We start from the raw sequence: 8,771 nt of genomic DNA on the forward strand, positions 1-8,771 counted from the left end.
AGTTGTGCCGGAAGCAGGAACTGGCGTCCCGGGGTTTAATTGTTAGCCAGGGGAGGCAGTCTTCCCTGTCCAGCAGCTCCTCAGCTCAGCACGCCTTTCCGCTCGGGTCTGGTGACGCTGAGCTGCTTCCTCCTGCGGCCACTCCTGAGGTCTCCGGTGGCTATCTCTCCAGTGGCAGCGCAGATCTCGCAGGCAACGTGCGGTCGGTACCACTGTACTTCTCCCCTGCTAGGACAGCACTATAGCCCTTCCAGACACTGCACCTTGTTACTACAATCAACTGCCCAGATTCAGTGAGTATTAACTTTCTGCATTGTATGTCACTTGGTAGTGCTGACTATGCTTTTTCTACTTCAGGGTCCATAGGGGGTCCACAGGGTTGACCTTGGGGGATATAGCTGGATCAGGATCCATGGGCACCACACAGTTAAACTTTTAGCTCCCAGGATGCACTTGGGTCCTCCTATACCCCGCCCCCGAGCCACAGGCACCTCAGTGTAAGTTGGTGCCCGGCCGGAGTCTCACCGCGCAGGGGGGCTGCAGGAGCAGCCCCCAGAAGCTTATTTTATTTTTATTACAGACGGCAGTGAAGGGCTGTCTATACAGACGCCCACGCTGCCGCTCTGATCCCCGACTGGCGCCGCGACGCCAGTACTGATCTGGGGATCGCGGCGGGAGGACAGAGTCCGTACTAGCCGGACTCTACCTCCCAGGACTGCTGCCGGGGATTCAGGTAAGCCGCGCGGCGCGCGGAATGCCTTAAGATGTAGTCTTTTAGTCTCCGGTCCTGGGGACAGACCGGAGGCTGCTGGCCCCCCATAACCCGTGGGACCACTAGACCACCAGGGATAACCGGGAAGCCAGCATCCCTGGGGTTATGGGCAGCCAGGGGAGGAAGCCTTCCCTGTTCAGCAGCTCCTCCCCTCAGCTCAGTGCGCCTTTCAGCACGCAGTCTGGCATCGCTGAACTGCAGACTCTTCGGCCACTCCTCTGAGGTCTCTGGGGGCCATTTTCTTTGTGGCAACGCAGATGCTCTCGGAGCACGCGGACCGGTCCCCCTGTGTACTTCTCCCCCGACAAGGACAGTGTATACCGCACTATAGCCCTCCCAGACACTGAATCTGGGCAGGTTGATTGTAGTGGAAAGGTGCAGTGAGTATATCTTCTCTGCATGGTACGTGACTTTTGCTAGTGCTGCCTGTCTGTTCTTATTTTCCGCTTACTGTCAGCTTATACCTGTCCCTTTACTTCTCCTAAAAGTCCTACAGGTGTGTGGGGGAGGGGAGTTTCTTCAGACCTCACCTATATAAATCTCGTATTTGTGAGGTTCGTCACATACAGTGGTGTGCGACACTGCCATATTGTGGGCTGTTGTTCAACACACCGGTGAGTGCGTTTACTTCTGCCCTGTTGCCAGATATATAATATATTCTGTCATGTCAGACGAGGAGGTTGAGCGCTCAGTGGCTCCGGTGTTGGCCTCCTGCGGACGCTGTTCTGCAGGAGTGGATAGGGAGGATTTGTCACAGGATGGCCTGTGTAGTCGGTGCCAGGTGGCTCCTGGCCCATCCAGACCTTCTCTGACGCAGGAATCACCGTGGGCGATGTTTTCTCAAGTGCTGGTGTCTATTGCGGACCGTCTGTCAGTCCCGACTGCTCTCCCTACTAGGGCGTTACCCCAGCCGACCATCCCCCATTCCCCGGGTGTCCCGCAGTTATTGCGGCGTCCTCCTGGGTCTCAGTCTGTGGGTCCATATGCGGGGTTGCCTATGTATATACAGGCTTCCTCTGTGCCGCAGCAGCCTGTGGTACCTTTTTAGGCCCCTATGGCGACTCCTCCACCCTGGGTGGATGTGCTCTCCAACTCCGTGCAAAATTTGGCGGCCGCATCCTCGGCTTTTCAGTCAATGTTGCAGACTGGCATGCCTTCTAGGGTTTCAAAACGCCCACTCATGGCGCGGGCGGCTCAGGTATCGGACGCCCAGTAAGAGATTCCTTCCTCAGAAGCGGTTGACTTCTAATTATCCCTTCCCTGAGGCACATTGTAAGAAATGGGAAACTCCACCGGCGGTGGATTCCCATGTCACCCGTTTAACTCGGGGCGCTACCTTACCATTACCGTCGATATCCTCGCTGAAGGATCCCACGGACAGGAAAGTTGAGACTTGCTTAAAGTCTATTTACTCCCTCTCCGGGGCGGTGGCCCCAACCGTGCAGAAACCCAATGGTTCTCATCGCCCTATCCTCAACTTGAAGTCTCTGAACAAATTCCTCAGGGTTCCCAAGTTCAGGATGGAAACGTTACGCTCCATCATTCTGGCGATGGAACCGGGGGATTACATGGTGTCCCTGGATATCCAGGACGCCTACCTTCATGTTCCGATAGCACCTTCGCACCAGCGGTATCTGAGGTTCGCTATCCTTCAACACCACTATCAGTTCCGAGCGCTACCCTTTGGTCTCTCCACTGCACCGAGGGTGTTCGCGAAGATTATGGCTGTCATGGCCGCACATCTTCGGAACCAGAATGTACGGCTGCTGCTGTATCTGGACAACCTCCTGTTGCGATCGCTTGCCTGCAAGCACACGGGTGGTTGATAAATTGGAAAAAGTCCTCCCTGATTCCATCACAGCGGATGGTTCATTTGGGAGCCCTGCTGGATTCGCGTCAGCAAAGGATTTTCCTGACTCCGGAGAAGGTCGCCTCCCTACAGCTGCGAATACGCAGTTGCCTGAGCAGTCGCCGCCTGTCGGTCCATTCGGCTATGTGAGTTCTGGGGTCCATGGTGTCGACATTCGACATGGTGGAATTTACCCAGTTCCATTCCCGGCACCTGCAGGGGCTGATTCTATCGGAATGGAATAGGTTACCTCACCGGGTCCAATCTCAGGTGCTGGTGTTGTCTCCGGAGGTTCGGCAATCTTTGGCTTGGTGGCTTCAGACTGCTCATCTGGTCGAGGGGAGCCCCTTTTGGATCCCGGACTGGGTCCTGCTCACGACTGATGCCAGTCTCGGGTTGAGGGGCAGTGACCGGCTCATTGTCTCTCCAGGGTCGTTGGTCTGCGGAAAAAGCACTTCTCCCCATCAACATCCTGGAACTGCGGGCAGTATACAGGTCCCTGCAGTCGTCCGGTCCCGCTCTTCACGGAAGGGCGGTACAGGTGCAGTCCGACAACGCCACCACGGTGGCGTATATCAACCACCAAGGAGGAACTCGCAGTCGGGCAGCAATGTCGGAGGTGTCTCGCATCCTGACTTGGGCGGAGTGTCACATTCCAGTGATCTCGGCGGTCTTCATCCCCGGAGTCCTCAATTGGGAAGCGGACTTCGTGCATCCCGGGGAATGGTCGCTTCACCCAGAGGTGTTTCAGCTACTCGTGGACAGGTGGGGACTGCCGGAGCTGGACTTGATGGCCTCCCGTCACAATCACAAGTTGCCCGTTTATGGGTCAAGGACAAGAGACGCAGGCGCAAGTCTGGTGGACGCGCTGTCGGTGAAATGGACGTTTCACCTGGCGTATCTGTTTCCTCCGATATCCCTACTTCCTCGGGTTCTGCGGAAATTCAAGCAGGACGGCGGCACGCTCGTGCTGGTGGCTCCGGCGTGGCCCAGACGGCCTTGGTACTCCGATCTCAGGAGCCTCTCCATCGACGCGCCGTATCTTCCTCAGCGTCTGGACCTGTTGTTTCAAGGGCCCTGCCTTTACCCGGATCTGGGTCGGCAGTCTTTGAGACAGCCGTCTTGAGGTCTCGGGGCTTCTCCAGTTCGATTATTGGTACCATGCTCAGGGCACGCAAGCCTTCTTCAGCACGGATTTATCACAGGGTGTGGCACACTTACTTTCAGTGGTGTGAGTCCAGAAATTATGATCCTCAGGTGTTCCGAGTTTCTAGGATCTTGGAATTTCTTCAATCAGGATTGGACCTCGGCTTACGCCTTGCATCTCTGAAGGTTCATGTGTCCGCCTTGTCCGTGTGGTTTCAACGGCGGATTGCAATACTGCCGGATGTTCACACCTTTTTCCAAGGTGTTCTCAGGATCCAGCCTCCCTTTGTGCCTCCTGTGGCTCCTTGGGACTTGGCGGTGGTTCTACGGGTCCTGCAGGGTCCTCCGTTTGAGCCTCTTGAGTCGGTGGAGCTCAAGTGGCTGACATTTAAGACTTTTTTTTTCCTGGCAATTGCTTCGGCCAGGAGGGTGTCTGAATTGGGGGCGCTTTCCTGTCGCCCTCCTTTTCTGATTTTTCACCAGGACAGAGCGGTGCTCCGCACTCGTCCTGAGTTTTTGCCCAAAGTGGTCTCGAAGTTCCACATTAATCAGGAACTTGTTGTGCCAGCTTTTCAGTACCCTGATCTTTCAGCTGGTGAGACTTCCTTAGATGTTGTCCGGGCGCTTAGAATCTATTTGGACCGGACGGTTAGGAAGTCTGATTCCTTGTTTATCCTCTTTAGTTTTCACAAGAGGGGTTGGCCTGCCAACAAACAAACGTTAGCCCGTTGGCTTCGTTCCGTTATTTGTGAGGCTTATGCACAGGAGGGTTTACCTGTGCCAACCTCTGTTAAGGCTCATTCCACTCGTTCTGTGGGTCCTTCTTGGGCTGCTAGACGTGGCGCTTCTGCTGTTCAGCTGTGTGAGGCGGCCACTTGGTCTTCTATTCAAACGTTTTTGAGGTTCTATGCATTTGACACCTTCACCTCTCAGGATGCATCCTTTGGGCGCCGGGTGCTCCTTTCAGCACAGGAGCGTCCCCGCCCTTAGTTGTACTGCTTTGGGACATCCCCAAGGTCAGCCCTGTGGACCCCCTATGGACCCTGAAGTAGAAAACAAGAGATATGGTAAGAACTTACCTTTGTTATCTGTTTCTACGAAGTCCATAGGGTCCACAGGGCGCCCGCCCTGACGCACATGGCTTCAAATGGGCTGTGTGGCTGGTCACCGGTTTTCCGTCTCCCATTTCTGTGAGTATGGTTTCTTGTGTGCCAGTCTTCCTTCTCTCTGTTCCATATTCTCCTCCCGCCTAGGCTGCTTACCAACTGAGGTGCCTGTGGCTCGGGGGTGGGGTATAGAGGAGGACCCAAGTGCATCCTGGGAGCTAAAAGCTTAACTGGTGCCCTTGGATCCTGATCCAGCTATATCCCTAAGGTCAACCCTGTGGACCCTATGGACTTCGTAGAAACAGATAACAATGGTAAGTTCTTACCATATCTCTTGTTATTTCTACTTACTGTCAGTCTATACCTACCCTTTACATCTCCTGTGACAGGAGATATATATTTAACCATGTCTGACGAGGAAATTAAGCGCTCCGCGGCTCCTGCTCTAACACCTACGACGCAGCGTCTGCAGGTGAACAACCAGGAGGATTTCTACATCAGGGTCCATAGGGTATCCACAGGATACCTTGGGGTATAGGTGATGACATCGGGCACCATAGAGTTAAGCTTTCAGCCTCACAGGATGCACTAGGGTCACCCTCCTATACCCCGCCCCCGAGCCAAGGCATCTGTTTCGTTTGGTGCCCGGCCGGAGTCGGATGCACCTGTTAGAGGGGGGCTAAGAATAGCCCCAGAAGTTTCTTCAATGCAGCTGTGGCTGCACATCTGGAAGTACAGCATGGACAGTCAGTGCTGAAGTCCATGCTGTCTTCCTTACACCCCCGCAGGTACCGATCCGGGAATGCTGGTAAGCATCTGTGGTCACAGCTAGCGGTGACCCCAGATGTTTGGGACCATGGCCGGATCCAAGGGGGCAGCAGGTAAGCAGCGGGGTCCCGCGGTGGGACCCTGCTGAAACATGGTCCAGAGTCCCCAGGCACGGGGCTCCCTGGGGACTGGCTGCAGCGTGGAGCCAGGTACCTAACCTGCGCTTCCACTACCCCCCTGGGACAGCGGACCGCGGTTGAGCGGTAGCGCTGCGGCGTCCCAGGGGTTAATTGCATGTCAGGGGAGTGCGCCTTCCCTGTACCACAGCCGGCACCTCCCCCGCTGCACACAGCCCTCTCTGCACTGTGCTGACTGGCCCTGTGGCAGCGCTCCTCCCCCAGGCCGGCCTCCTCTATGCTCCTCCGGTGGCCATCTTTACAAGCGCTTGGTGAACGCTGCTGGAAGCTTGTTAGCGGTGGCATCGCGGTCTTGGTCCCCCGGCATACCTCTCCTCCGTTTGGTTCAGGTCTGTGTATGCAGCGCTGTGTCCTACCAGGCTCTGTGTCTGCGTAGTTGATTATCAGCGCTGTTAGTGCAGGAATTGATTTTCTTTGCATTGTATGTGACTTCTGCTAGCGCTGCTGCCTGTACTTTAATTTTCTACTGTCAGCCTTTTCACTGTCCCTGATCTTTTTCTGCTAAAGCCCTTGCGGTGCGGTGATTGCAGGGTGGTCTCACACTATAATACGAGTATCAGTGAGAGGGGTCACATACTTACCATCATGTCTGAGTGACTTTCCTCTCCAGCTTTTGTGTACTACGTTCAAGGTACCTATAGTGGAGGGGGAAGGTAGCGCGGAGAGGCTATGTTGGCAGTGTTATTTATTGGCGCTGCCAATTACTGTCACGGCCCCGGTACAGGAGCCGCCCTGGGCTTGTTTCGCCAAAGCGCTTACAACCCTCGTGGGCCAGTTAGCTCCTCAGCCTGCGTTCTCACAGATGGGTTTGTCCCAGCAGTCGGTGGTGTCATCACACATGCAGCGTTTCCCGAGACAATTGATGGTACCACACAGTCTCCCTATTTCCCATCCCCAAGTCTCTCAGGAGCCTGCGCGGGTTAATTCTCTGACAAGTTCTGTACAGCACTTGTCGGACGTGTTACAAGGGGAGTCTGTGTTGAGGCCGCATAAGCGGTCGGTGGCGTCTCTCTGTCCGCTCCTTATGAGGATGATGACGTGACGTCTGATGATGGGGAGATTCTGGATCTTTCGGACCAGGAACCTCTCCGTACTAAAGAGTCGGACGCTAGGTCCAAGGTTTATATTCCTGGACATATTCGGGCAGTCCGCACAGCTTTAGTGATTGAGGATGAAAATCCGGTATCAAAATCTAAATATGCCTTTTGCAAGGATATTAAGGGTGACGCCACAGTGTTTCCTCTTTTGGGTCAGTTAGTGGACCATTTAGAGGAGGCGTGGAAACATCCGGGCAAACGGTATCAGCCTCAGAGGCGCTTGGTGGTGGCTTATCCGTTTGCGGATAATTATTTTTCAAAGTGGGAATCCCCTCCACAGGTGGATTCCCATGTGACACGCCTAGTCCGCAGTGCCACATTGCCCATGCCCTCCATGTATTCCTTGAAGGATGCTACGGACCGTAAGGTAGAGATTTGCCTAAAGTCCGTTTATTCCCTTGCGGGGGGGGCAGCTAGGCCGGCTATGGCCATTTGTTGGAGCGATGGGCTGATAATTTGGCGGCGTCTTTCGATTCAGACTGTTCGGCTGAACAGACCGAGTTGATATGTAATCTCCGGGACTCGGCCTCTTATATCAATGAGGCGGCCTTGGATATCAGTACCCTGGCGTCTCGGATTTCTTCGGCGGCTGTCGCTGCTCGTCGCACCTTATGGTTGCGATCTTGGAAGGCGGACGCTGATTCCAAGAAGGGCTTGGAAGCTTTGCCTTTCAATGGAGAAGTCCTCTTTGGTCCGGATCTGGACAAAATCGTAGCCACGCTGGCGGCAGCCAAATCAGCATGTCTTCCGTCTGCTGCGGTTCCTTCCGGTTCAGGTACGTTGTCCTTTCGGCCTTACAGGGCCCAGGGTAGGCCTAAGACGCAGTCTTTTCCCAGACAGGCTGGCCCCAAAAAATCGGCCAAGCCCCGGAAACAGACCTGAAGTACCAGACATCCGGCCCCTAAGCCCGATGACAAGCCTGCGGCCTGACGGTCCGGGCCTCCCTTTGGGGGATCCCAAAGTGGGAGGCCGCCTGCTGCAGTTCGCCTAGTGTTGGTCGGTTACCACGACAGACACTTGGATTCTCTAGGTGGTTTCTCACGGGTACGCCCTCTCCTTTCGGCACAGGCCCCCATCTCGATTCTTCACCACGGGTCTTCCATCAGACCGGAACAAAGCTGTGGAACTGTGGAAGGTTTTGCACACTATGCTTCAGGCTGGAGTTATAGTGCCTGTTCCATTCTCCCAGAGGGGCCAGGGTTTCTGTTCCAGTCTGTTTTTGGTGCAGAAACCCAATGGGTCGTATCGTCCGATCCTCAACCTCAAAGCACTCAACAAGTCTTTGCGGGTGCCGAGGTTTCGGATGGAGACCCTACGGTCCATCATTCTGGCGCTGGAACCTGGGGATTACATGGTGTCGTTGGACATACAGGACGCTTACCTGCATGTCCCTATTCTTTTACGCCATCAACAGTTCCTCAGGTTTGCAATCCGCAATGACCACTTTCAGTTCCGGGCGTTACCTTTTGGGCTGGTGACAGCACCACGTGTATTCACCAAGGTGATGGCGGTCATGGCGGCTTCCCTGCGGCTGCAGGGAGTCCGCATGTTACCGTACTTGGACGACCTTCTGTTGGTGGCAGGATCTCCAGAGCTCCTTCTACGCCACTTGGACCTGACCATTGCGGTACTGCAACGGCACGGCTGGTTGATAAACTGGCAGAAGCCCACCCTGATCCCGTCTCAGAGGATTCTGCACCTCGGAGCCTTATAGGACTCCGGACAGCAAAGGATCTTTGTGACGGGGGAAAAGATCTCTGCCTTGCAGTTGAGGGTGCGCAGTTGTCTGCAGAATCGCCGTGTCTCTCTGCACTCGGCGATGAGGTTACTGGGCTC

This window comes from Taudactylus pleione, unplaced genomic scaffold, assembly GCF_031769625.1.
Source record: "Taudactylus pleione unplaced genomic scaffold, aTauple2 ptg000085l, whole genome shotgun sequence".
Lineage (NCBI taxonomy): Eukaryota > Metazoa > Chordata > Amphibia > Anura > Myobatrachidae > Taudactylus > Taudactylus pleione.